Source organism: Prionailurus viverrinus, chromosome A1, assembly GCF_022837055.1.
Source record: "Prionailurus viverrinus isolate Anna chromosome A1, UM_Priviv_1.0, whole genome shotgun sequence".
Lineage (NCBI taxonomy): Eukaryota > Metazoa > Chordata > Mammalia > Carnivora > Felidae > Prionailurus > Prionailurus viverrinus.
This window is the reverse complement of record NC_062561.1, coordinates 29,979,608-30,007,327: the sequence shown is the minus strand read 5'-3', so window position 1 is coordinate 30,007,327 and position 27,720 is coordinate 29,979,608. Positions and strand designations below refer to the sequence as shown.

At 45.6% G+C, this 27,720-nt stretch overlaps 1 long non-coding RNA gene across 1 annotated transcript in view; it reads right to left on the bottom strand.

The window, feature by feature from the left end:
• Positions 1-27,430, bottom strand: part of LOC125173570 (uncharacterized) — a 37,551-nt gene extending 10,121 nt beyond the window's left edge. Inside the window, exons 1-3 of the long non-coding RNA XR_007155083.1 lie at positions 27,251-27,430; positions 25,025-25,257; positions 19,242-19,350 (exon numbers count right to left, since the gene is read on the bottom strand). This is a non-coding gene — a long non-coding RNA (uncharacterized LOC125173570). The remainder of the gene's footprint in view (positions 1-19,241; positions 19,351-25,024; positions 25,258-27,250) is intronic.
• Between the last annotated feature and the right edge of the window lie 290 nt (positions 27,431-27,720).

The following is a 27,720-nucleotide window of genomic DNA, read 5'->3' as shown; positions in this document are numbered from 1 at the left end:
TAAGTAAGAATGGAAGAGAGTGAGAGGCAAGACAGGGCACAGGAAATGTGGTGAAGACAGAGGAGCAGCAAAGTCCTGGGAGTCAGAGAGAATATGGCATGTCTGGGAACTTAAGTCATTCATTGCTGCCAGATCTTCGAGTCTGAGGAGACTGAGAATGAAGCTCTCAAGGTAAAGAGGGGAGGGACCACAAAAGGCCTTGTGAGGAGGTTGGACTTTCTCCTGAGGGTGATGGGAGTCCTTAGAGAATTCTGAGGGGGATGCTTGGTCACCCCATTTTCCAGGTCCATCTACTTCGAGCCCCTCTTTTTCAGTACAGAATGGGTAACCTCTATCGGGGAGGTGAGCTGCTTAGAGTGCTCCACTGGCTGGTGGCAGAGCTGAGACCGGAGCCCTGATGGTGACCAGGATCCTACAAGATCCTTCTCCTCTCCCACTGGGCAGGACACAGATGTATCTGAGCGAGAGGGGAAATGCCATCTCTCCACGTGGCAGATTTTGTAACAGAACTGATCACACCAACAGGTGAGGCAAGAGAGTCCAGAACTAAGCCCCTGTGGGAGGAAAAGGGAGAAGTGTGATTGTCCAGGAAGGCAGTGGGTGGCCAGCTATGGGTTCTGCTCACCTGTCTGAGCAGGATTGGGATAAAGAAAGAAGTTCCATCTGGTGAGAAGGGGAAGTACAAACATCAAAATAAAATTTCAGATGGACACAGGCTAGTGGAGCTAAGCACGTAGACTACGACAGTCTTACCCTCAAATGTGCCAGGAATCTGGAGAGCCACAGGCTGGCTGTGCCGTGTCTTCTAGCTGTATCCATCTATTTTTTAAAAGTTTATTTATTTTGAGAGAGAGAGAGAGGTAGGGGCAGAGAGAGAGGGAAAGAGAGAGAATCCTAAGGAGGCGCTGCACCGTCAGCATAGAGCCCGACATGGGGCTCAAATACACAAATCGCAAGACCATGATGTGAGCTGAAATCAAGAGCCAGACACTTGACTGACTGAACCACCCAAGAGCCCTAGGTGTATTCATTTTAAATGCATTTTTATTTTAAAAATAAACATGGGCACATTCCAGACTCACTGTCTCACTGGATGGATTTCTAGGCAGGGTGGGGCCTCACCCCCCTCTCTGGAGGAGGCCTCCAGTTACAGCCTGGGAAATGGGGAAAGCATATTAACCTGTATCTCAGGCTCAGGGAGGTTAAGTGACTCCTTCAAGGACACCCAAGAAATTGGTGGAGAAGCAGAGTTTAGGACCCACATCTCCTGGCTCGTTGGCTTCCTAGCATAGAAATGTGCACGGGAAGTTAACCACCGAGTAGGAAGCCAATTCAAGGCCACGAGTATCATCGCCTAACTGTTCCAGTATGTGGCTTAAAACCTTTGGGTGTGATGTGTTTATAGCTCTAGAACTACCCTTATAAGTGAAAACATTTCCAAGAAGTGTCCGATCTTAAAATATTGTCCATTAACGAAGATACAGAAAGAGCTGATGACCAGGAGTCTGGATGTGAGCCCAGAGGACACAATGGGGCTCTATAGGGCTGTGGGAAGGTACCAAGGCTGGCACCACCCTCTTAACGGTCCTGAAAACAACCTGTGGCCATTTACTGAGCACCTAATGTGAACAAGACACTAAGCTATATGCCTTATGGGATACACAAAGAAGTACAAGGAATGTCTCTGCCCTCTACATACTGAAAATCTAGTTGGGGAGTATATAATGTTTCTATTGATCCTGTAAAAAAAAAAAAAAAAAAAAAACAGCCACAAAATGGGTGGTTTAAGACAGCACAGGGGCGCCCGGGTGGCACAGTCGGTTAAGCGTCCGACTTCAGCCAGGTCACGATCTCGCGGTTCGTGAGTTCGAGCCCCGCGTCGGGCTCTGGGCTGATGGCTCAGAGCCTGGAGCCTGTTTCCGATTCTGTGTCTCCCTCTCTCTCTGCCCCTCCCCCGTTCATGCTCTTTCTCTCTCTGTCCCAAAAATAAATAAACATTGAAAAAAAAAAAAAGATTTAAAAAAAAAAAAAAAAAAAAAGACAGCACAGATTCATTGTCTTACAGTTCTAGAGCTCATCTCACTGGGCTAAAATCAAAGGCATTGTCAGGGCTGTATTCCCTTCTGGAGCCCCTGAGGGAGACTCCACGTTTCTGTCTTTTCTGGCTTCTAGAGGCTGCTGGACAGTCCTTGGCTCATGGCCATTGCCTCCATCTTTAAAGCCAGCAGTGTCCGGTCAGGTGTTTCCCATGTCACACCTCCCTGACACAGACTCTTTTCTTTGCCTCCCTCTTCCACTTTTAAGGACCCTTGTGATTACATTGGGCCACTGTAGATAATCAGGATCATTGCCTGATGATCTCAAGGTCAAGGTCAGCAGATTAGCAACCTTAATTCCATCTGCTACCTACTCTCCCTCTGCATGTAACCTAACATATTCACAGGTTAAACATTCAGATATAAAATTATTTCTGACATAAAGTAAGAGCCACACGGATCATAAGTGCAGCAGAGTTCAGGAGGGGAAAGACCCCTCCCTGCAGGGGTACCAAAAGAGGCTGTCCAGGCCAAGAGCCACTCGATGTGCAGGAGACACCAAGACATGCCATTGGGATGAGGGGCTTGATCTCTGTGACCCCTTGAGTCTGTCCAGTGCTAGAGTGTTATGTCCTACAGAAGCAGCAATAGGAAAAGTAGTAGCAGTGGGAAAGGCCACACTGTGATGAGGATGCTCTACAGAGATGAGGTTCCAGGCGCCAGTCACAGAGGATGTGGATGCCTGGCCCAAAGCTCGTCCCCAAAAGCACTGAGCAGCAATCAAGGCTGATTAAAAGATGCATCTGACGTTGATGCAGAGGATATGGGGGTGGAGAGTGATAAGGTGGGAAGGGCGACATTTTCAACAATCAAGAAGGATGGAAAAGGGAGAGGGCTTGGATGGTGGTGGGGACAGGGCTGAAAAGAAAGGCATAGGCACATGGGTTTCTTGCAGGCGAAATGAGAGGATCCACGGGTTGTAGAAAGTGGCAGGGGGGTGGGGCAGAGGGAAAGAGGACATCTGAGGAGCACGCATCGGAGACATGGGCTAGATTCCCATAAGAAAGTGGAAACACAGACTGTGGCCTGGGGAAGTGGCAGGAAGGAGCTAATGTCTATGATCAAGAGGAATGTAATGAAGATGGGGGGCGTGAGGACATGACCTTGTGTGACATCCTATTTAGGGGTCTGGAGGAGCAAAGCAGCCACTGAAGGAGATGGAAGCAAATGAATCCTATAGGCCACCCAGAGGGAACAGAGCTGCTCTGTGGCTTCTGGCACTATTAAGATATGAACACCTTATCGGAGAGGAAATGCAGTAAACTGTTATCAGCCAGGGTGCTTATCAGCAACTAGTCTATTGAAAAACTACAGAGAACCAGGAGGGTGCTAAGAGTTTGGAACAGGTGGGTTAGGAGTGACAGAACTGGGACTTTGCCAATAGGGTGCCCCCCCCCCCAGAGCCATGATGCCACAGGACAAGTCAGGAGTGCTGCCTTAGCTCACAGAAGGCTTCTGAGAGGACTCCTAGGGGCTGGAGCTACCTCTGAGACTGCTGTGGCAGGGCCCCTTCCTGGTTTCCCCACAGAGCCTCCAGGTTGCTGTTCTGTAATGTCTCTTGGGCAACCCCGTGTGTGTCCACAGTCTCAGGCACGATGCCCCATGTGTAAGGTACCAGTCATGTGTGTTGATTGCAGGAATAGATGGAGAGAAGGGATAGAGCCACTCAAAGTACTTCCCATCGTGGTATTTCTTTACCCAAAATTATACTATGGTGAAAGAAAACACACTGTATTGTCTCATTATATGAAACTCAAAACAAAGGCAAAGCTAACGTGTGGGGCTAGAGGTCAGGACAGAGAAGCAACCCTGGGGGCAAGGCGTGGTGACAGCGTTGTGGCACAGGGGAGGCTTCTGAGGGGTAGGAGTGCTGTTTCAAGGTCTGGGCTGCTTACACAAGGAGACAGAATTGGTGAAAATTCTGACTTGTGCTTTTTTCCGTATGTCTATTATATGTATAGGAAAGAGTTTGCTTTTTAAACATGCTCTGGGGGAAGAGAGCCCTGTGCTCCTGAGTGGCAGGTCAGGAGCCCTGAAACAGGAAGAGGAGGATATGCCAAAGGGAGGCCGAGGAACACAGAAATGAAACCTTGGCCATCCTATAAGGGCCACGCTTTGCTCCGAAGGAGGGAATCTGGTTGATTGATGGCTGAGCATCCCAACTGGGCGAGCTCACCAGGCATGGTCAGGGTGAGAGGCAGCTTTGGAGTTAACTACTTGTCACATGAAGAAGGCACTGTGGACCCTGCAGTCAGCAGGACACTGGTCTCTGTGCCGATCAAATTTATATGTCAACTCGGCTGAGCTGTGGGGCCCAGTTGTTTGGTCAAACACTAACCTGGGTGTTACTGGGAAGGTATTTTTTAAATGTGGTTTACATTTGCAATGAGCTGACTTTCAGGAAGGCAGATTGCCCTCCATAATACAAGGGGCTTCATCCAATCAATGGAAGATCTTAAAAACAGTTTCCCAAAAAAGAAGGAATTCTGCCTGTAGAACGCAACATGGAGATTTTACCTGAGTTTCCAACCGTCAGACTCAAGACTCCAACATCAGCTCTTACTTGACTTTCCAGCCCACCCCACACATTTCAGATTAGACAGCCCCCCACAATCACATGAGCCAATTTACATAAATATTGGTTTATAGAGTTCCTATTCATATTGGTTTACCCTGCTGGTTCTGTTTCTCTGGAGAACCCTGACTGAGGCAGCTTCCAATAGGCTGTTTTCCAGAATCTCAAAGCATCTTTCTCAGGCCTCCCAGGAGAGCAGACAAGGTGGGGAAGGCACTTTCGTTTTGGGGCTACTGCCTAAAGTCAGAAGCTCTTCCATAAAGGAAAAGGAAGCCACGGCGAGTCCAGGCATCTAACTGGTGGCTTTGTCCTCTCTCAACTCAGTGAATGTCACCAGGCACATTCTAGCTAGCACTGAGAAAAAAGGAAGTGCAAGGAGAAGGAAATACTGAGAGAAAACAACACATTTCCAGTTTTTCCAGCTAAGGTAACTTTTAAGATTTGTTCCAGGAGTCCCCCAAAACTCCAAACACACAGCCACACTCCTAGAGGGATATCTAAACCCACCTCAACTCTGACCCAGTTAGATGCAGCAGAGGAAGTGGGTGAAACAAACAGGAATGTTGCAGGGCTTTAATCTTCTCCAAACACTGAAATATTGTTGAGATGTTTTATCTTTCATTGCACACGGAGGAGATTAAAAAGCCATGATAAATGGTGTGCTCTCCGGGAGGGGATGCCATATATAGGGCAATACATAATTTCCTGCTTCTGGTACCATTCGGGATAATTGTCCTGGTAACGTGAAAACAGGAGGGATATTAATTTAAGATTAAAGCACAATTATAAGCCCTGTCATACTGTTAATTTCTTTTAAATGTTCCTCTGAATAATTCCACCTTGCAAGATGGAATAAGCACACAATTAAAAACTGCATTAAATAAATGAATAACTAATTAATGAATAAAAAGAACTCTGAAAATAAAATGGGCCATGCAAATTCTAAACAATAATTTTAACAGCAGGCCAGATCTTAATCCTTCAGATCTTTGAAGGAATTGCACTTGGGTGCAGATAGATAGCATCTCTCTCTAGATTTAGCTCTCAAATGGCTGTGTTCTTTGCTCACACGTGGCCAGCAAAAGCTTTAGGTGGGGGCCCTGCAGGCAATGAGGCTACATAATTGACCAACCTGAACACCATTCTCCCTCTCCAAACCTTAATACCACTGCCTTCTCCATGATGCCTGGAAGTCTACACTTCGCTTTGTCCTCCAGCCAGAAATTCTACCAGGGTGATTCTGCCATTGATTAGGAATTCCATTACGAAATGCAAATATTCCTGTAAAGCTTAAAGGTGAACCATTCATTAGCACATTGATATGAATCAATTTAATTAGATTGCTTTCCTCCCAACACCTAATTGAGGCCAACCTCTTCGGGGAGTAGAATGAAGGACAAAGGAATGGTCATTTTGCAGCAAAGAGTAATTGTAGGCTGAGACAGGTGGAAATGCCTGGTGCAGGGGCTTTCTGGGAACCCAGGGAAGATGAGAGAGTAAGTCTCCATGAGGAGTCTCCATGACACTTCTGATGAGGTCTTGGGGTGGTGGGGGGGGATTGGAACTGATGGCCAAGAGAGAATTCTTGAAGATGTCTTTGGTGCAAAAAGGAGATTTTATTAAAGCACGGGGACAGGACCCATGGGCAGAAAGAGCTGCACTGGGGTTGTGCAGAGTGACTGGTTATATACTAGGGAGTTGGGGGGAGATTAAAGTCAAGGGGAAATTCCTTAAAGGGATTTCCGTATGTTAAAGAAGACTCATGGATTACTGGAGGCCTGGCTATTGTCAAGCTAAGGTTGTTTTTTCCCTCTAGCAAAGCATTAACATTTAGACAGTAGGGAGTTTCTGGACAATAGGCTATTGATAAGAGTGTCCTTTTCTTGTAATTGTACTAAGATATTTGTAAACCCACGGAGACTCTATCAGTTTAACCATTTGTTTTCTGTCCTTTCCTTTGTTCTTGGGCAGCCAGGAGTACCTGCGGAATATCACACATATCCCGTGGGGGGCCAGTGTGTGCTATCTTGTGCTTGGCTCTCAGCTTGCTTTATGGTCCCTCATCACTTCCACAAGGGAATGAAGACTTTAAGGATGAGCCATACAGATGAGGAAGAAAGTGGGGGGCACTATCATCTAGGATTGCCTTCTACGTGCCAAATGAAGGTCACTAGGATCATGTGCATTGTACCAACTTAGGAAACTGAGACTCTTAACAAGTTATTAATAACTAAGACCACATAGTAATGTGGTAAATAGAAGACAAGAAATGAAAACGCCCATCCCTCTGACTCCAAACACCATGTTCTTTCAACCACACTACACATCTTCACAGCAACTGATGAGTTAGAAATGATTGCCTCCATTTTTTAAATGAGCAAATCAAGGCTTTTAGAAGCTAGAGAAGTGGGATTACTGGGTAGTTCCAGGTTTGCAAACATCAGCTCCTTGTACAGAACGTTGGACCAGCAGAAACAAAACACTGGCTCCTTGTACTGAACGTTGGACCAGCAGAAAACGAGGCTGAAATGTTGCAAGTGAGGCTACGGGCAGAAGGAAAAAAACGCTAATGCTACCCGCAAATCTATGAGTCAAGCTCAAATCCTCGCCTCCAGGCTCTAACAGGATGTTCTGACCTTGAACTAACACAAGTTGCCAAACCTGGGAGAGAGTCCAAGTTACACCAGAAAGCATTGCTTTCACTTCAAACCATCTTGTCCTAACGGCCATTGATAAGAGCTGCAGTTAGCAGTTCTGTTATCAGGGGCGCATTACCAACATAAAAGCCTGCGGTTATTAAAATTATCACTTAATCCTGGGAGGACTGTGAGATAACCCTTTTCACCAGGTGCAGGGTAATTCTGAGAACACCGGGCTCACAGAAAAGCCTGTCACTGGTACCCAAGGAACCTTCTCATGAGGCCGACTATAGCAACAGAGCCCAGTGCCACCTGCACGTCCAGCCTCTGTGGCTCTCTGCTTACCTGGTAGGGTCCCTGGGAAGCCGTCCCAGGCTAGAAGCCTGCTAGCAACTTGACCTGAGTGCCCACCAGACACAGCCTTCTCAGCTGGTCACCACCAGCCCCCCTGGGTCCCCAGAACCTTCCTTCTATCCACTCTGCTCCAGCTGGTTCTCCCAGTTCCTGCTCTTCCCTGGTTCCCCCTGCCCATTGACATCTTCCTCCCCCAGAGATTCCACCATGCAAGCTCCCTAAACCTGCTGGGGAAAGGGCTTCCCAGCAGTATCCTCTGTTTCCTCATCAACCCCCAGTCCCTGGCCCACCACCTGTGTCTCTCTCCCTGCTCTTCCCTCCCTTCTAGAGTTAATCTGATAAACTCACCCACAGTCCCCACTATCGTTCACTTCCTGCATCCATCATGAATTGCAGAGGATTGTGGCAATGCCTAGCTCCCATCCATTTGTTAAGCTCCCACTATGTCTGGGGCCACGTGGGGGTCCAGATATCCAGTGGTGAAGAAATAGGCAACATGTTGGGGGTGCCTGGGTGGCTCAGTCGGTTAAGCATCTGACTTCGGCTCGGGTCATGGTCTCGCAGTTCACAGGTTCGAGCCCCACATCGGGCTCTGTGCTGACAGCTCAGAGCCTGGAGCCTGCTTTGGATTCTGTCTCCCTCTCTCCCTGCCCCTCCCCCACTTGCGCTCTGTCTCTCTCTCTCTCTCAAAAGTAAATAAACATTTTAAAAATTTAAAAAAAAAAAAAAGGCAACATGTTGGCCCTTACAGTCAAATGCCTTTGAAGGCAGGGTCAAGTTGTATTCATGTATGAAATCCAAGCACCTTATACATAGTAGGTAGTCAAATTGCAGTATTAAATCTAAAGCGTATAATTACAGTTTACAGGAGTTTTTGATTACTGTCTTAAAATGCTTGAGTGTAAATGGCCAAAACAGAATCAATAGGTTTTCCATTATAGATAACATATTTACATCTTAATGAGAACCATTAATCCTTTAATTAATCATCGCTGTTCCTACCCCACCCGCCATATACTAATGGTTAGGATTTCGGTTCCTGGAAGGCCTAAGAAGGAGATATTTGAAGAAGAAGCCCCTCCAAACCACACTAAATGATCAGCCTTCTACTCTGTACACAAGACATAGGCCTTGGTTGTCCCATCTGGACTCCCCACACGACAACTAATAGAGTGCCTTACTTAACATTTTTTAGGAATTTAAAACTCATGGCCCAAAGCCAAATTTAGCCCACAGAGGTTTTGTAACATCCACAATTGGTTCCACGTTGTTTCATAAATCTTGAATTTTACAAAACGCATGTCTCAAGTGTGCCACAGGCCTCACCATTCTCTATTCTCTTACATCTGGCCCCAATTAACAAATCTATGTTAGTTGCCTGGACTCCACCTCCATCCTAAGAGGCAGTTGGATTTTTGATTCCCAAGCAATATATAACAGTTTAAAATCACTTTGATGCCCACAATAACCTTATGAGTTAAGTAGGGAGGTATCATTACCCCTATCTTGTGGTTGAAGACCCTGAAGCTCAGGAAAGAAGTGAGTGACTCCATTTTCAGTCAGTTTTTTGTGGTCTGTGTCAGCCTGGTTTGCAGGGTTTTGATGGGTTATATCGGTGGCAATGACCAGTGACTACCTCCAAGGCAGTGATGACATCTAGGGTCTAGCTTCCTTCAGAGACTTTGAACCTGTCTCCATGTATCCCTCGAGGTTCCGGAGCTGGAACATCAAGGGTTCCATCAGACCTTTCAGACAGCACGCAATTTTAGTTAATTAATTAGCACACAATTTTGATTAACTAATGAGCACAATTTTGGTGAATGTGCCTATGCTGGGAGAAATGTCTACAGCCTTCATTAGCTCTCATCAGTGTGTCACAGCAGTGTCCAGTGACTACCTGGCTGGCAATCATTTCCTGGAGAATATCTCCCACCTACCCACAGTATATAAGGCCACCTGCTTGGGCCTGGGAAGGTCTCTGGGGGTTTACAGTTAACCCAATGAAAGAACCATTATCTGTTCTTGCCAGTAGTCTCATGCATTATCTCTGTAACTGGTGGGCGAGAAGGCAGCAGCAGGGAGGGGTCTAGCCAGCCCTTGTGAGTGTCTTACCCAGAAGAAGACCCAAGCTTTTCTGAACTCTCTGGCACTAGCAACAACGTAAAATATTGCCGAGGAACAGATGAAGGAGGACGCGGTGTCTCAGCAAAATTTATCAAAACCAATAGGAAATGAAGAAGGCACTAAAAGCTTCCTAAAGATGGGGAGAGGGATCTAAAAGGCAAAATCGTTCACACAATGTAAATTCAACAGACCTCAGCAAGAATGCCGTACAAGACCCCTCCTGATTGCTGGAGCTTCTCCCTAGACCTTGCCCCATGCCTCACACTCGTAATCTTCGTGACCCAGCCACCCTTCATTCACCCATGTTTATAAGACACTTGAGTGGTCTTTTTCAAAATGAAAAGTAAATTTCACACTTCCTGTGTTAAAACCTATTGTTCTTCCCCAAACTTTACTAAAGCCTACAGAACCTTAGACTTATTGAGCACCCAATACCTAGCTACCAGGGCTGGCAACACAGCAATGAGCAAAACAGCATTTACAAACAAACAGTGTGCCCTTGTAGAACTTACATTCAGATATCGACAAAGAGGGAGTTGGTTTACTCATTTATTGGCTGTCTCTTCTGCTAGAATGCAAGCTCCTTAGGCATACTTTGACCATCTTGATCAGCTGTGCCTCCACTATGCAGAACTATGATCAGTCGTAAATGCCTAGGGGCATCTGGGTGGCTCAGTCAGTCAAGCAGCGTCTGACTCTTGATTTCAGCTCAGGTCATGATCTCACAGTTCGTGAGATCAAGCCCCACATGGGGCTCAGTGTTCACAGTGCACAGCCTGCTTATGACTCTCTCTCCCTCTCTCTCTGCCCCTCCCCTGCTCACTCTCTCTCTCTTTCTCTCTCTAAACATTTTTTTAAAAATCAGAGATGCCTAATAAATATGTAGTGAGTGAATAAATGAAAGAAATTTTCTTGATTCAAGACTTTATCCTCAATTTTAGAACAGGGGTCTGATTACACTTTCCTCTGGAAGTGTGGAAGACCATCTGAGAAGATCCTTCTCACACTGGGTCTCACCACACACCGGGATACAGTGGGGTACAGTTAATCTACCCTGGGCCTACTTCTAAGCTTGGGCAGTGAAGAAGGGCAGTGAATGAGTTGACTTTTCCTGGCCAAAGTATTCCAGTCTGTCCCTCTGCCTTGCAGGAAGCCAGGCAGAAACTCCCATTTGGGAGCCTCTGGCTACCTCATTCTCAGTCATGAGTCCCCCCTCCCTTTATCACCAACCCCTAAGGCAAGAAGTCTCAGAGGGCCCCCCACCTTCTCTGGCAGCACCTGCCTGGCTGCATCTGCTGTCTCTTCCTGGTGTGTTCAATCAGCACCCTCAGTTCATAATAAGGTCTTCCATTTGAAGCGAGTGGATGAAATTGGCCTCTGTTTCCACCATCAGACCCCCACGACCCCCATCCCCCACCAGCCATTTTACTTTGGAGAATGGGTTGCATCCACCCAGACCCCGATTAGTGGATGGAGATTCCTGTCACACAGAATGGGTTAAAGAAGCTAACTTTTGAAATAATGCTTAGCACCTTCTTCTGCCAGAGCTTAAAACACTTTGTAGGCAGCATCTAATTAATCTTCACCAAGTCCCCAAGAGGGAAAAAAAAAAAAAGCTTTTATTATCTTCTTCCAGAAGGAGAGAAAACATGGAGAATCAGCATTTTCCTCCACGGAGCGGATCTGTGTCCAAACTACGAGGCTGCTACCTCCACAAGCCACATGCTGGCCATGGCACCACCCTGCCCTGTCCTAGGGAGCTGCAGAAGAAGAAGAGACACAAAAGAGAAATCTAAAGGCCCCTCCGACTGTGATGGGAGAAGGTGACAATGACACGCCATGTCGCAGCAGCTCTTGTGACTCTACTTTCTCGCTCTGTCCTTGGGAAACACCAGCGTGCTTTGAGATGTAACAAGCTTTCATACTGAAAGATTCTTTTTCATCTCCCTGGGAAGTTGGGATACCTGGAGACTGAGTTTTGAATTACATATATTGACATCCAATTATACAGCTCTGCCTCCACGGTGTAACTCCCTTTGTCAGATCACTCTTGCTGCTATGATCTGCTCAGACCCTCTTCACTTTCATCGGGATGACTCCCTCCCTCTCAGGGCTTCTCAGCAGCTGGCTGCCCCAGGGAGAAGTCACTGAGCACAGGAGGAAGCTGAAGGAGAGAATGTCAGGCTTACTCAGGTTTTGGAGCAGAGCCAGGCAGCCGGGCGTCGTTGAGAAGAAGTGCCCCAGGAGAGTGATTTTGTGAAGAAAGCTGGTCTCTAAAGACACCTGTTCCACTGTCTGTGTCCCCTCTGTTTATTCCCTCATGGGACACAACAGAATCCCCTGAGTCATCTCTTCCAGTGATCCAGGTTCTAAATGTGATATGTCAAATGTTTCCTGCTCTGTGGTCACAAGCATGGGTGGCATAATGTGATGGCTCAAGCAGGGACAATCTAATGTGAGCCTCTGGAGACACAGTACTCTCACCTGGAGATCCTTCCTCTGGATTTCAGAAATTTACAAACTTCCTGAAATTGTAAGCAAAAATGTCGACACATGTGAATATGCCTGTTGTTCTGGAGAAGGAATCCACAGTTTTCATCTGATTCTCCTATGGTTCTATCTCTTAACAATGTTAAAATCATATATCCAAAAGAGTGACCCCAAGAAGAAATTTTCCAATAGTCTGACCAACAAAGTGAAAGAAATATGAGGGACAAGCAGGTCCGTTCACTGATACTAACAGCTCGCACGCATGGGAGATTTCCCAGATACCAGGAATTGCTCTAAGTACTCTCCACTTAGGAATTTGGGGCACCTGGGTGGCTCGGTCGGTTGAGCGTGAGAGTCTTGATTTCAGCTCAGATCATGATCCCAGGACTGTGGGATCGAGTCCCATGTCGGGCTCCACACTGAGCATGGAAGTTGTTTGAGATTCTTTCTGTGTCTCCCTCTCTCTCTCTCTCATTTAAAACAAGAAAGCAATTCATTTCATTCTCCTAGGTGTCTTATAAGGAGCTATTATTACTAACCCCATTTTACAGATGATGAAATGAGGCACAAGAGTCACAGCAAGTAAAAGGCAAACCTGGATCTGAAACCAGGAGGCACGGTGGTGAAGCCTGTGTTCTGGATGCACATGTGTGAGTGCCCTGTGGCCCGCCCCCTAGTCTTGGGTTCCTTTTCACCCACACAACACTGAACAGTTTGCCCCCAGGGCTGCAAAACCAAACTCTACATACCAACTACAACAGGAGAGACAATGGCTTGGGCAAATCTTTTCCCAGAGACGATACACTTGAGATGATCTATTACAAGCAAGTGCTTTGTAAGCCGCACGGTGCTAAACAAATGTGAATTAGGATGACAACTATGGTCTACGTTTTGTCTGATAAAGTACAATAAGAAAAAATCATGCCAAGTGCTGCAGGATATTTCTGCTTGAGCCAATCAGCTTCTGCTTTCTTCACTGTTGACCACATCTTACATTTAACAGGTACTCCTCACAACGTTAATTTAAATGCACAAAATCTGACATTCCTGTTTAGAAGTACTGGAAACATAAAACTCCCACAACTAGAACATCTGGCCTCACAGCGGCACAGATGTGTGTGCCACACATTTAACGGGATTTTTTTTTCCACTGCTCTGCACCCAGTGGGCGCTCAAATATTTTGTCAGTGTCAATGGTGACATTACAGGAGGGTACACTTTTCCTAATGCTATTCCACTTAGTTTCAAATTTCAAATTTTCCAATATGCCCCAATAAGATAGAATTTAACAGGAATTCTTCAAATAAAAATCCTCTTCATCTAACTGCAGTTCATTTGCCCATGATCTCAAGACCTTGTAGCCATAGAAAATGCCGCTTGAATCCAATTCAATGTATCTTATTTTCCAGAGTTAAAAACAAACACGTAAGAAAAGTCAGGCTGCAAATATATCCAATGGTGAAAACAAAATTGAATTACTCCTGCTTCTCACGTCAGTATGAAATCTACTCTAGGATGACTTTCAGCAGACTTCCCATTCATTCATTCATTCATTCGTTCATTGAACAAGCATTTACAGAGCACCTCTGACGTGCCAGGCACTGTCCTAGACTTTGGGGTTGCATCGGTAAGCAGAACAGAAAGATTCCAGTCCTTGCAGAGCTCACATTCAAATGAGAGAGTCATAGATAAACAAAAGCAGAATAAATAAGTGAATTAGAAAACATTTCCAAAAGTAACAGGTGCTCTGGGAAAAGCAGAGGTGGATAAGGAGGATCAGGAGCACTTGAGGGGCTTGGAGGGGCTGCAGCATTAAATGGGGTAGGCAGAGTGGACTTCCGCTGTGAAGGCGAGAGTGCGTAAAACCGTGAAGTCCGTCAAGGAGCCAGCCACCCGGATGTCTGGGAGAAGAGCAGTGCCAGCAGACAGGCAGAGGCAGAAGAAGAGCAAAAGCAAGGAGGCCAACGAGGCCACAGCAGGAAACTACAGGAACACGGTGATAGGGGCGGAGGTCAGAGAGCAGGGGTGCCTGGAGAGGGCCCAGCTCTGGAAGGGTCGGTGAGTCATTACAATGACTTTTGCTTCACTCTGTGTGAGATGGTGAGCCACCGGCAGGTTGGAGCAGAGAGGAGGCAGCATCTGACTATTATTCGAAAAGCAACCCCCTCCGGCCACTCCAGTAAGTCCAGATTGTAAATGTGTGTGTGGAAGTTGGGAGGGAGACTCCAGAATAGAAGGAGGAAGACCAATTAGGATGCCATTGCAGTTGCCCAGGCGAAGAGAGGGTATGCGGCTGAACTGGGAAGGTAGAAGTGGATGTGGTGAAAAATGGCAAGGCTTTAGAGGTATTTTGAAAGGAGAGCCTTTGGGATTTTCTGATGGTAGATATGGGCTGCAAGATAAAAAGAGTCAACATGACTCTGATGCTTGGGGCCTGAGAATTTTATTATCAAAGCAAACCAATTCCTCAGTTCTGTTAATGAAGAAGCAAAGAGAGCAGGGGCGGGGGCAAGGATGGTCTTGGCTTATGATGGCAGATACGGACTGTCCGATGGCCAAGGGACAATTGCCAAGGACATCCTTTTCTGCTCACTGCCCCACCCCTGACAAGGCACCTTGGACCTTTATTCTCTCCACCCTTTCCCTCCCCATCTTCCTACAGACCCAGAACAAGAACCGATAGACCTAAACGGTGTCATGCATATCTAGATTAAGTTGTTTCCTCTTTTCTTTTCTGATGCCATTTGTCCTAATACTCACTCTTCAAGCTTCCAGGAGTGCTCAGAGCCCTGATCTGGTGGGAGCCATGAACAAATGTACCGTTCATGGTTTTAGAGATGCTGATTCAATGTCCCTTCAACTTTCAACTCTATAGAAGCAAAATGGGTTAAACACAAATTTCATGGATTGAGGAAATTTCATGGGTTTTTCTGAACCCACCTGAAAAACTGGTTTAGTAGGTGCCATTTCAGTTACACCCTAACCCAAACCCAGAAGTTCATATTTGCTCTTTTTACAGAAGGCACCTCATTAAATCACTGTCTAGTCCGTAACCAGCTTTATTGGGACATAAATTCATTTCACTAAACCAATAAATGTTAATTCTTCACCCTGGAGATTCTAGTCGGTCTGGTTTTATTCTGCTCAAGCTCCTGAGGCTGCCATCAATTACTCATGTTTGGGTTTATATGTCATTATGGAATCACTTTAGCTAGAACTAACGGGAAGTGAAAGGGACAATAAAGCTAAGCCTCATTCCAAAGAGAATATACAGAAGAGGGCATTCACCTGAACCCCATTATTCTTTTCTATAAATTAAAATATCCTGGCATTCTGCAGCAGCAATCCATTATATTTAGATTCTCCACGAAAGCTGGGGCAGGCAAGTGGCTGGTACTAAGGGCGGCAGCTGGAGGGCCTGGATTCAGAAGGCTTGGGCTTGAGACCTGCTTTGCGATAACAAAGTGTGTGACTTTCAGCCAATCGCTAATGTCACAGAAACCCAGTCTCTTCATTTGCAATGGAGCACAAAACGATACCTGTCTCACAAACTGGGGAGAAGTACGGTGGGGGGGGCAGGAGAGGGGCAGCATCTGGTTCAGAGGTGGGCTCTCTCTTTCCGTTCTCCATTATTAACCCCAATTTGCCCCAGCAGCCTTCCACTGGGTTCTTAAACAAGTGATTTAACCACTTTGAGCTTCAATTTCCCCATTTGAAAAATGGGGCTGATCATATCTCTCCTCCACTTTCCCCTCACGAGGAACACTGATACAGATCACCTCTGTAATGTTCTTAGCATCTGACCAGAAATGGGGTCAATTTCAGAAGAATGTAATACCACTGAAGCAGGATTCCATTTTTAAAAACAAAGGCATTATCTCTCCAACCAAATGTTCTCTCCTATGATGGAAGGTTTCTCTTTAAAGCCGTCAGCTCTTTTTTTCCCTCAGATAGAAAATGGCTTCCTCTCTCAGAACCATATATAACTTCAGAAGCAAGGGGGGGAAAAAGCAGAGTTGGCAAAAAGTAGAGGTGAATTGAATGCCTGTACATCCCATTCAGGATAAACTGCCCTTGGTGTAAAACAGTCAGTAACATTTTACAAGGAAAAAGTGCGGATAAATGACTGCAGTCCCAGGACAGTGCTCCTGATGGCTTTTTATAAACCATGCACGCTGCCTGGACGCCTCTGTGCCTGCTCCCCCCCCAGCCGCCTCCACTCCGGAGAAAGATCGTGAGCGGGGCTTCGAGCCAGCCATGCCCTCAGTGCCAGCAGGCTCCAGCCAGACCTCACTCCATCTGCAAGCCAGGGAGGCTCATGTTAGCATGGGCTCCTTCCTGGGGCTGGAGCGGGTCCTGCAGCCAGACTTGGACCTCGAAAGGCGGAAAGAGCCCAGTGCTGAGCACTGAACAAAGGAGGAACGGAGCCACAGGGTGAAATGGGACAGGCATGAGTCGCCCTGGGAAGCCCGCCTGCCAATTACAAACAGTGTGACCTTGAACCACTTCTTGAAAATGAGATTTGTAAAACCTATCACATAGGTTATTGGCAGGATCAAGTTCTACAGCAAATGCAGGTAACACAGAGTTGGTGTTCGATATGTTGTTATCCTCTTCCCTAGTTACCGGGGTTATAGCTCATTTAGTCCTCACCAGGATGCCACCGAGCAATGAGGATTTGTAACTGAGGAAACTGAGGCACGAAGTGACTTGCTCAACAGCCACCGGTCTGTCTCCAACACCATCCAACTGCACAGAGGTCAGCCTTTTTATCAATAAGGAAACTGAGACTCAGAGAAGTGAGTGAGTTAAATGTCTTTCCCAATCTCTCTGAGGGTCAAATTCAGGACTTCAAGTTTCCAATTGAAGGCTCTTTGTTGCATTAGCTTAGAGTCTTAGAGATCATCTTCATTTCACAGATAAAGAAACTGAAGCCCCAAAAGACAATGACTTGCTCACGGCCAGACCCTAAATATCAACAAAGGACCTTGAGCTCTTTCAGAATATTCTAATATGTCTTCAGACCCTGTGATCTCCCAGCCTGGTGGTTTCTACTTGTCTCACTGAGAGCCTGCCTTGCACCAGACACAGTCTCCACTCAAGGAATTAACAGCCAAGTGGAAGAAGTCCATCTGCCAGGACACCTGAGTGGCAGGTGTTACTACAGGGGTAAGTCTGGATGGGAGGGAGCACATGGGAAGGACACCTGATCCAGCCTGGAGACGTGGAGGTTAGTGCCCTCGAGGGAGATCGATCTCAGCTGACGGCTGTGCAGGAGGTAGTCAAACAAAATGGAGGGAGAAGAGTGTCCTGTGTTCAGGAACTGGGAGGAAAGCACTAATAGCTGCAAGTTTAGGGAGTGTGGCCCTATTAAGAGGATTGGAGCAGGAGGGGGAAAGCAAAGAAAGACCAGGCTAGAAAAGGGAGCCAATTGGCTAAGGCCATGTAAACTGCTCCAAGAGTTGGAGCTCCACGCTGTGAAAGGCAGTCGTTCCTTGTTCCTCAGCGGACGTGCCTGTGAGTGGGAGGGCAAGACTTCTTTCACCCAGTTAGCAATTCCGTCTGCTGAAAGACACCATCGGTCTCCCAGCAAGTCCAATTTCCCATGAATATCAGACAGAAAGGGGGAAAAAAATCAAACTATTGCATAATGTATCTTGATTTCAGTAGCCTTCCTTTCTCTGTGAACAAGACGGAGAAACACGGAGAGACAATCGTCCTACTCTATGAATGTATCGTATTTTCATTCTGGACATTTTAACCCAAAGAGTTGATGAAAGGGCTGGTGTCCCGCTCAAGAGAAGTCTCTAGCAGCAAGCCACAAAACTCTCGCCCCTGATCCTTTTCTGGTGTGCCCGTACCAAGGCTTTGAGGAAGAGGTGGAAGGCTTGTTTATCAAAAGCAGAGACTCCAAGATATCAGGAATATCCAGCACTTCAAAAGAAACAATTTTACAAATCATCAATAAAGTCATATAAATAAAAATATAGCAAGGACAAATGTAAAATCCAGCATTTAGACTCAAAGAATTTACTGCATTATGAGGAAGAACTTGATAGTGGTTTGTGCGGGGGCAGGGGGGGAGGAAGTATTTTCATTAACTGAGTGACAAGATTGCTAACCAACACAAACTGAGAAGAGCAGTTTTTTGTTTTGTTTTTGTTTTGTTTTTATTGGAAGCGGAAAGAACTGAACAAATGGATAAAGTCTGGCTTGTATTTTCAGGCCGGTGGGGTCTGGGGCAGGCGTGGTCCCAGTGAGGGCCACGACGAGTATTTCTGGGAGTGACTCCTGCCCACCCCCACAGGAACGCCTCCCGTACACCCCCAGGTACAGAGCCCCTCCAAACCTCCTTTCCTACTCCCCCTAGCAATGGCGTAACTGCTGGGAAGATGCGACACAGGAGGCTGCAGGGACATCTCCTGCATTTCCATATTTCACCCCATTAATAGGTTCACAAAGTGGCTTTGGCTAGTGTACTCAGGGACTTGGAGAAATCATAGGTCTGACCCTTTCTAACCCCTAAAGCTCTGGCACAATACCTTTTCCTGAGAGTCCATGACCTTGCCAAGCTAGTGCTCATCAACCTTTTTTTTTTTTTAATTTTTTTTTTCAACGTTTTTAATTTATTTTTGGGACAGAGAGAGACAGAGCATGAACGGGGGAGGGGCAGAGAGAGAGGGAGACACAGAATCGGAAACAGGCTCCAGGCTCCGAGCCATCAGCCCAGAGCCCGACGTGGGGCTCGAACTCACGGACTGCGAGATCGTGACCTGGCTGAAGTCGGACGCTTTACCGACTGCGCCACCCAGGCGCCCCTCATCAACCTTTTTTTTATATCAGTGTGTGTTTCATTCCTTCTAGTGGCCCCTCAATCCTACGCGTTGAGAGACCAGATAGATCTGCCGGACCAGCCCTCCAGACATCCTAGACTGGCCTGAGTGCTCTGTCCTAGAGACTCACCCTGCACGCATGGCTCTCTTCAGCGGGACTCTGCCAGTGCCAGAGGGGACGTAACCCAGCTGTAGTTCACGATGATCAACCCATATTCACTGGAGGCGTGGTGAAGTTTCTAGAAATGTGGGGTAGGAGAAACAGCTGAATGACTTGGATGATTTGTCTTGGGGAGGTATTAGTGCAGATACGATATTTGTCTTTGGACATCTGAATGGTCATCTCATAGGGAAAAAGTAACAAGCATGCTCTGTGGAGCTCCGACATAAATAGCCAGCTCTGAAATGTGTAAAATGAGTTGAAACATATTTTGGTTTGTGGTAAGGCCGCACTGCCTGACAATTTAAGCCATCCATAAATGAAATGAGCTGCTTAGAAAAGGAACAATTTCTCTGTCATTGGAGGTGTTCCCAGCATATTCCTGAAGGCCAGGGGGCAAGAGTGTTGCCAAAATTACGCCCACTTTGGTAGGAAGTTGGAGAAGAGGTTGAGTTCTTTCTGAATCTATGGTTCTCTAACCTGCTGGATCTTTGTTCAGATTGCGAGGCTGCTCTGTGTCATCCATGTAAGTACATAGATCCCTGAAGATCAAAAGACAGAGAAGAAAAAGCAGGGGACTTGAGTCCGTCGTTATCTAGGCTTCCTTTCTGATTTTATTCCATGAAATGGATGAGACTCTGGAAATTGTGTTATTTCCCTAGACAAACTATCCTAGTTTATATCCCTTATCAGAAAGATTTCCGTTTTCTTCCTCCTAAATCTCTAGGCCTAACTCTTAAGCCCATTCCTTCTGGCTTGATGCTCCGTGAATATGAAGAACAATCAATCATATCCCTCATTATACCAATTCATATAACTAAAAATGCGTCGCGTAAAGCTTCTCTCCTCTAGGCTGAGAAATTCCAGTTCATTTCCTGCTCTTCTTAAGTGCTCTTTCTAATGATCACTTCCCTGAGTTCCTCTAAAAGTTCTCTAAGACCGAGCACAGAACTCATAATGACTCTATTTGCTATAACAGTGTTCCCCAAAATGTGTTCCGTGGAACATTACTTAATGGTTTTGTTTTGTTTGTTTGTTTTTTTTGAAGTGCCCTGTGATCCGATACATTTGGAACATTCCAGTCTAAGTGAAGTTAATAAGATTCATCAGAGCTCTCCCTGTGCATTATGAATCTCACGGGGATGCAATATGTAGCATCTCCCCAAACTTATGTGCACAGAGATCTCTTTTAGAGCATCTCAAAGGCCTCATGTTCCACCACAGAACACAACCTAGCACGTGCTCCACTATAAAATGATGTTCCCCCCACACACACACACACATACCACAGAGCTCTCCATCCTTGAGCCCTTTCCTAGCTATGTGATCAGGCCTCCCTCTCCTTCCCTCAGGAACCACCTCCCCAGCCAGGTTTGTCTCACAGCCCCACCTTCCTGCCACCACCTCTGTTGGCTTCACTCCCTGCCGGGCCAGACCCTACCCAAACTTCAGTCCCAGGCTAAGCCGATGTGGTATAACAGAGTGCTGATGAGCAACGGAGGTGCCCAGGATCTCAACTAGGGCAACCCCTTCAAGAGCCAGAGAAGGCCAAGAACTGCCCAGGTTGGCTTTCCCACAGCAGGAGAGAGAAAGTGCTGGGTCTGTAGCTCCCAGTTCAGTGCTCCTAAAGCTCACCAGGGAGCTGGTCCTCAAGCCGGGAACTCACTGCAAAACCATTTTCCTGGGCCTCACTTCAACCTCGTGAATCAGACTCTCTTAAAAGCCTTTTTTTTTTTTTTTTTTTTTTTTTTTTTTTTAGCCCACAAGATATCCTAGGGCTCTGCCAGGTTTGGGAACCACCACATCACATGGCACCAGCTCCAAAAGCAGGGTCACACATAAGTCCAATTTGGCCTCTGCTCCCAATTTATTTACTAGTCTGGGGAATTCAACTTATCTGAGCCTCTGTTTCTCCATTGGTAGAATGAGTCGTTTGGACCACTGGTTGACCTGTAAGATTCCTTCCAGCAATTTGATTCTGTCATTACTAAGGGCTACCTTAGTTGTGCTCAATGTTTACCCATCTATTCTGGCTGGCGCTATTCTCTCCTGACTCTGAGTATTTGCATAACTATCTTTGCATAACCATAACCAAAGCATAATATATATGTAAAATATCTCCACCTTATAATAATATTTTTGGAGTGTCTCTGATGGAACAGGTGCTTTACAAAGTTATTGCTAATGCTTACAACAATCTTCAAGGTATTAATATCCTGTTTTAATAAAAAGAAACCAGATGCCTACAATGTGAAATAAAATTTTCAAGGTCATGCCATTTTTAAGCTGTGGAACTGGATTTCCAAACCAGGTCTGCCTGATTCCAGACACTATGCTCTGTCCACAGTGCCACACTGCTTGTAATGTGAGTCATGTTTCCTCATTAAAGGTGTAAGTTTTCTCCTCATGCATCCCTTACAGCACCAGCACCTAGCTGAGTATCAAGTAGGCACTCAATAAATATTTGTTGACTTGATTAGTGGATTAACTCTCTCCTTCTACCTGGAGCAGAGACCACATCTTTTCCATGTTGTTAAAAAAAAAAAAAAGAGAAAAAAGTGCAAAACCCAGAACCCATCTGCAAGTTCTCAGTTAGCTCACAGGAGCAAATTATATCTGTGTAGACCGCACCTGTAGACGGAAGCTTAATTAATAGGCTTATCTTGGATTGAATGAGTCTAGGATACAGTACCTTAGGCAAAAGGCACAGGGGAATGTGTTGACTTGGAGGGGGCATGTTTCATTTCTCTCGTTTCATACCATTAAAACCATGTTAATGAAAATGTATTATTGGTAGTAATAATAATAAAGATGAAAATCCTCCCTTTCCTGATCCCTTACAAATGTTGTTTTTCATTTTGAATCCTAAATCCTCCAGGGAGAACAGGGAGGGAGTGTCACAAATCCAGATAATGATCTTGGGTATTACACTGTTCATTTGGAGCTCTGATTTAGCTAAGCTGACAGATGTTGGGGAAAAACATGTCTAGCCTGAAACTCTCTGGTGGCCGCCCAGCTGTGGCTGCAAAGAGGAATTGAGGTTTCTCCAACAGAGTTTCACATTCATTTAGATTCCAGATTTGACATGCAGAATCGCCCTGCTCTAAAGGTAGAAGTTGAAGCTCACTGATGTTGGGAACTGACTCCAGCCTGATGCTTTGGGGACTGACAACCGAGCCTAACCACACAGCTCACTCAAAGTCCTTGAAATTACTGTCGCTGGTTATGCCCCGCTGTCTTGACAAAAGTGCCTTTCTTATTACCCAGTTACCATTTACACTAGGAAAAAAAAAAAGCACCTTTGTGTTAACTGGCATCATGTGACACTTTCTTTGTTCTCTCCCCACAGCAGTTTAGAAGAGGGGAATATTTAATTCACCTTTAAATGATACCACTTTCCCTAATGACAGTCAGAACTCATGTTTTTTCCAAAATAAATAGGCGAGAGGCACCCTGGGAAAAGACCCACTTCAGAGAGACAAAACAACAAAAAGGGCGACCTTTGATGTCCTTGGGCCTTAGTTTTCCCACCCGAAAAAAATTTTAAAGGCATTTTGATCTCAAAGGAGAAAATCTGTTCATTAAATATAAGGCAGGAGGTCTGTTCCTTCTCATCAACGGTGGAGGGAGGTCAGCACTTGGCCTCGGCTTCAGAAAGCAGAGGTTGGATGAAGACATTGCGGGAGGCTCTTCCTGGGCTCTAAACCTCAAGTAAACAAATGAGCCTGGATTTCATAAACGCTTACACAAAATTTACAGCACCTAAATAGCCTAAATGTTTTCTGAGAAGCAGAAGCCTTCCGGTAATCTAGAATACGTGGCTTAGAGCATTGAGTGCTAATTTTTATTACAATGAAGACTGTGGACAGGAAAAAAATGAGGGAGTTACTTGTAAACATATTTAAACTAATTCATAGAAAAGAAAAAGACATCGATACTTAATTTGTCACCATAAATGAGTTCTAACCACTGGTCTCTTAGAAATACTAGTGTCCTAAACATTTTCTTAGAAATACTAGCCTCCAGGTTCATTCAGAAGAGCATGGGACTCTTGATCTCAGGGTTGTAAGCTTAAGCCCCTCGTTGGGTGTAGAGATTACTTAAAATTAAAATCTTTAAAAAAAAAATGCTAGCCTACTTATACCTCAACTCCCTTTTCAAGTAAATAAATGCATTTGCAAACAGGGTTTGAAAAGGGAATTTTAACGAAAGAGTCACTTAGAGGTCAACCACGCCCTGGGACAGAGGACTGTGGGGAGACCCCTGACCCCTAGCCCCTGTCCCTCGGTCATGACAAAAGTCTTGAGGCTACCCTCTTGGACTTTTATTTCTTTCTCAGACTCTGGGACCTGGCTGTGTTCTGTACTACTTTAAAAGTCAGTCATCTCGTTTAGAAGACATTAGTAGACTCATTGTACCAGCATCAGCTCTGCCATAATGTCATCAGAATTCACTCATGTCTTGCTACAAAATGGGAGAACAAAGGTATTACTCCAGGGTCAATTGTCCATGAGAATGCCTAGAATTTGTATTGCACCTTTATTTTATAAGGGCTCCAAAGTCATCAGAGGAAGGCATCCACATCTAATATAGCCCCAGAGAATGATAGCATCATTCCTTCCTTCCCCCATCTTTATGATGGAGACAAAGACTCCTAAGCAGAAAGTTTATGTATCTTGTTCAAGGTCAACCAGATCATTCCTTCACTCATCCAGCAAATGTTTGTGGAGCATCTCTTCTGTGCCAAGCTCTACGAGGTAAAGGATGACTAGAACTCTGTCCCTACCCCCAGAGGGGCAGCAAGGGGGGATGGAGAGATTATCACAGGGAGGTGGTGAGGCTATCATTGAGATGTGGACAGGGAGCTACTGGAGTAGAGAAGAGAAAGCTCCTATTTATCTGAAGGGGGGCAAAATCCAGAGTAGAACCCAAATGTTAATTACAAAAAAAAATGCCTACTCATCCCTCTCCTAGACAAGCAGTTCTCGCCCTAGCAGAACATTAGAATCACCTGGGGAGCTTTCTCAGTACCGAAGCCCAGACTCTCCATAGACTCATTGAATCAGGATCTCTGGTACGAGGGCCTGTTATGGACTGAATGTTTAGGTCCCCCTAACATTCGTATGTTAAAATCACATCCCCAGGACGATGGTGTTAGGAGGTGCAGCCTTCGGGAGGTAACCAGGTCACGAAGACGGAACCCTCACGAATGAGACCAGCACCCTCATAGGAAGGAACGGAAGAGTTCTCTTTCTGTCTCTGTCTCTGTCTCTGTCTCTGTCTCTCTCTCTCTCCCTCGATTCTCTGTCATGTGAGGATACAATGGGAAGATACCCATCTGCAGACTGAGAAGTGGGTTCTCACAATGTAACAGATCTGCCAGCACCTTGATTGAGCATGGACTTCTCAGCCTCCCGAACTGTAAGGAATAAATGATTGTTGTTTAAGGCCCCCAGTCCATGATATTCTTGTTATAACTGCCCCAACCAAGACGGTACCTGAACATTCATCTTTTTTGAAGGCTTCTCAGGTCATTCTGTAATGTGCTATCAGTGGAGAACTCCCATGTTAGACTAGACCAAGGCTGTCTCGACAAAAGCCAGTAGGTCACGTAATAAAGCAGTGTTGTTTATCTCTTTATGTGTGTGCCACATCCCACCTTCTAGATCATCAGCCCCTTCAGGCCAGGGACTAGGCTTTTAACTCTTCCACAGCTCCATTCAATCCCAGGGGACCAAGCACACCATACTTACTCGATAAATATTCAGCAAGCACCTCCCTCCACTTCAGCGAAGATAACAAAATGATGCTTGAACTTGTCCATGAACGTCTTATGTTCATAACTCAGTGGCTGAGGTTGTGCCAACACAATAATGAAGTATCACAGGTAGGTTTAGTTCAGCTGGATCAGAAGGATGTGTATGATTAAATCCAAAGACAATGATTGACTTGATGTCCAGCCACCATCTGCTAATGAGTTTTTCCTCTGGAAAAGTGGAAAACAAAAATGTTGCCCAAGACAGCACACTGCCATTTATCAGAGGGCAAAAGACTTCAATTCCAGTGAAATGGAATTTTTTTTTAAAAGCAAGTTGACAGCATCCAGTTCTCAGTTGGCAATCAATGGATATAGAGGGAAATGAATTCAGGCTTTTGTTGGATTAACTGCTGGCCTTGTAAAACGGAAGCCACCAGGAAGCTGTGCCAAGTTTGGGGTCCACTAAATCAGTCAGAAGTTTTCAGCATTAAAGTCTCCCTGACAATGGCTGTCTGGGACAGCAGGACAAATGGGGGCTGCTGGCTGAAGCCTCCCTGGTGAGATGCTGCTCAGTGAGGTGCCCATGCCAGCTCGCTTCTCCTATGCCCAAGACAGAGTGGAACTTTTCTGACTGAACTAAATCCTCCAAGCCTCATTAAATCACGCTTTAGTACCACATTGTTCGGCCATCGCGGCTCCCAGTGTTGTATGTCAAACCTGTCCCCTCACCGTCTCGGATAATAAAATGTTTTATGGTTTTGCTGGATGATTGCTCCGCGTCCCTTTTATTTTCAAAATGGCACATAATAAATACCCCCACAGAGGAAAGACTGACTTAATGGAAAACACTGCACCGGGTAGAGCCAAAAGCAATCAGGCTCACCCTGAAAAGACAGCACAGCTGGTGGGGGTTCTGGAACTGTGTCATTTGCAAATGTTTTCTCATCCATTCATGAAAAGCACGTCTAGCAGGATGTAACTCTATGCCCACCCACCCCCCCTCCACCCACAAATAAGCGGCCTATGAACAGTCAGCCCCCCCATATGGTCAGTCCTGACCTGGCTGCAATGACCAAACCTCAGTTCAGCCAAAGGTACCTTGTAGAAAGATCCAGTGGACACGTACATGCTGTGCTACAGGAGAACTGACAACTCCTACTCACCTCAGGAGGCCAGGGAGCACCTTGTCATTCTTGGCACATCTGTACCTTCCCCCTGACGGCTAATCCTGTGAGTCCTATCACTTTGTTGTCTGCTAGAGTAACTGCCATTCCCTCTCAAAAAAAGTCCAATTTAGCTTCTAAAGAAGGGACCTGTTATCTAGCATTGAGGACGTATGGAGTTCTGTTTCGAGTTCAGTCTGATATTTTGATATCCCAATTCAATTATTTTAATAATACATAGGCTTGAATTTCAATCTAACCTAGTTCAGTCGACTTTAAAAAAACGAAACTTTGATGCCTTTTTGTAAAAATTAGCATTTGACTTTGGTTTTAGGTTCCAAAATTGGTGTGATATATTCCATTTTGGCTTTGAAGCTTTTGCTAAGTACTTTGTTATAGTCAGACTCATTATCTGGGATAGGACCATGCTTGCGAATTGTACCCTAATCACATGATCACTGCTGGGAGATTCTGCATGTAATTTAGCCAAAAGTTAGCATTGCTCCCAATATAACGGTTACAAATGGACATCTCTAGACCTATTCATTTAACTCAGGGGAAATTGAAATAATTTCTTCTTTGATCGTTCTTATTTAGAGCTCTGACACAGCCTTTAAGGTAACCTAGAGACATACAGGTTAGCCAAAGAACTGTCTGTTTTGCTTCCTAGCATAAAATGCAAACGTCAAACATCTTTGAAGGGTGAACAGATACATTTATTCGTGGTCACTAATGGCCATCTTTAATCAATGACACCATCTCTTTAAGGAAACAAATGAGTCGAATTTGTCTTGTAAGTAGGAGATAATTCATTAATGAAGTTATTGCTCTTCCCAGCCAGGACATTAGCCAGCAACTGGCAAAATGGACTTTCTCTGCCAAGGTCCTATCAGTCAAGAGAAAGCAAGTATTTCTATGTCAAAACCATCATCTCCAATATAAAAACCTTTTTTAGAGTGAAAGAGGTTTGTCTCAAGTAAGACCATCCAGAGGCAGCGCAATGGAGGAGGGAGGGAGGGGGGTGGGGGGCCCACAGCTGCCTGAGCTTCTGGCTTTACCTAGCAAGCCAGTGTCCAGGTCATCCGTAGTCAGCACCGCAGGCCCATGTGTACCACAGGACGATGTGTGCAAACCAGCCACCATCTCGGTGGAGAGGTGGACATGCCTCCCTAGGAAGCTTTCATGACCCTGGGAGGAAATAAAAAATAACCAGTCATCTTGGCACACTTTTCCTAGACTCTGCCCCATCATCGGAAAGCAAGACAAAAGCCTGGACATGCCCAAGACATTGAAGGCCTTGCCAACCTCCCTTCTGCTGTGGTCATCTCCCCAGGCACTGAGAAGAAGGGAATGGTCCATGTTGTGGCTCGAAGATGAGTTCCCCAAGCTTTTTTATTGCATACCCTAGCCATAGATGTTCTGAGCACCCACTCCTGGTAAGTTTACGTTTATTTATTCATGTGTAAATCAAAACTAAATACAACTATGTTAATATATCATGTGCATTTTTTAACTTATACATAAAACA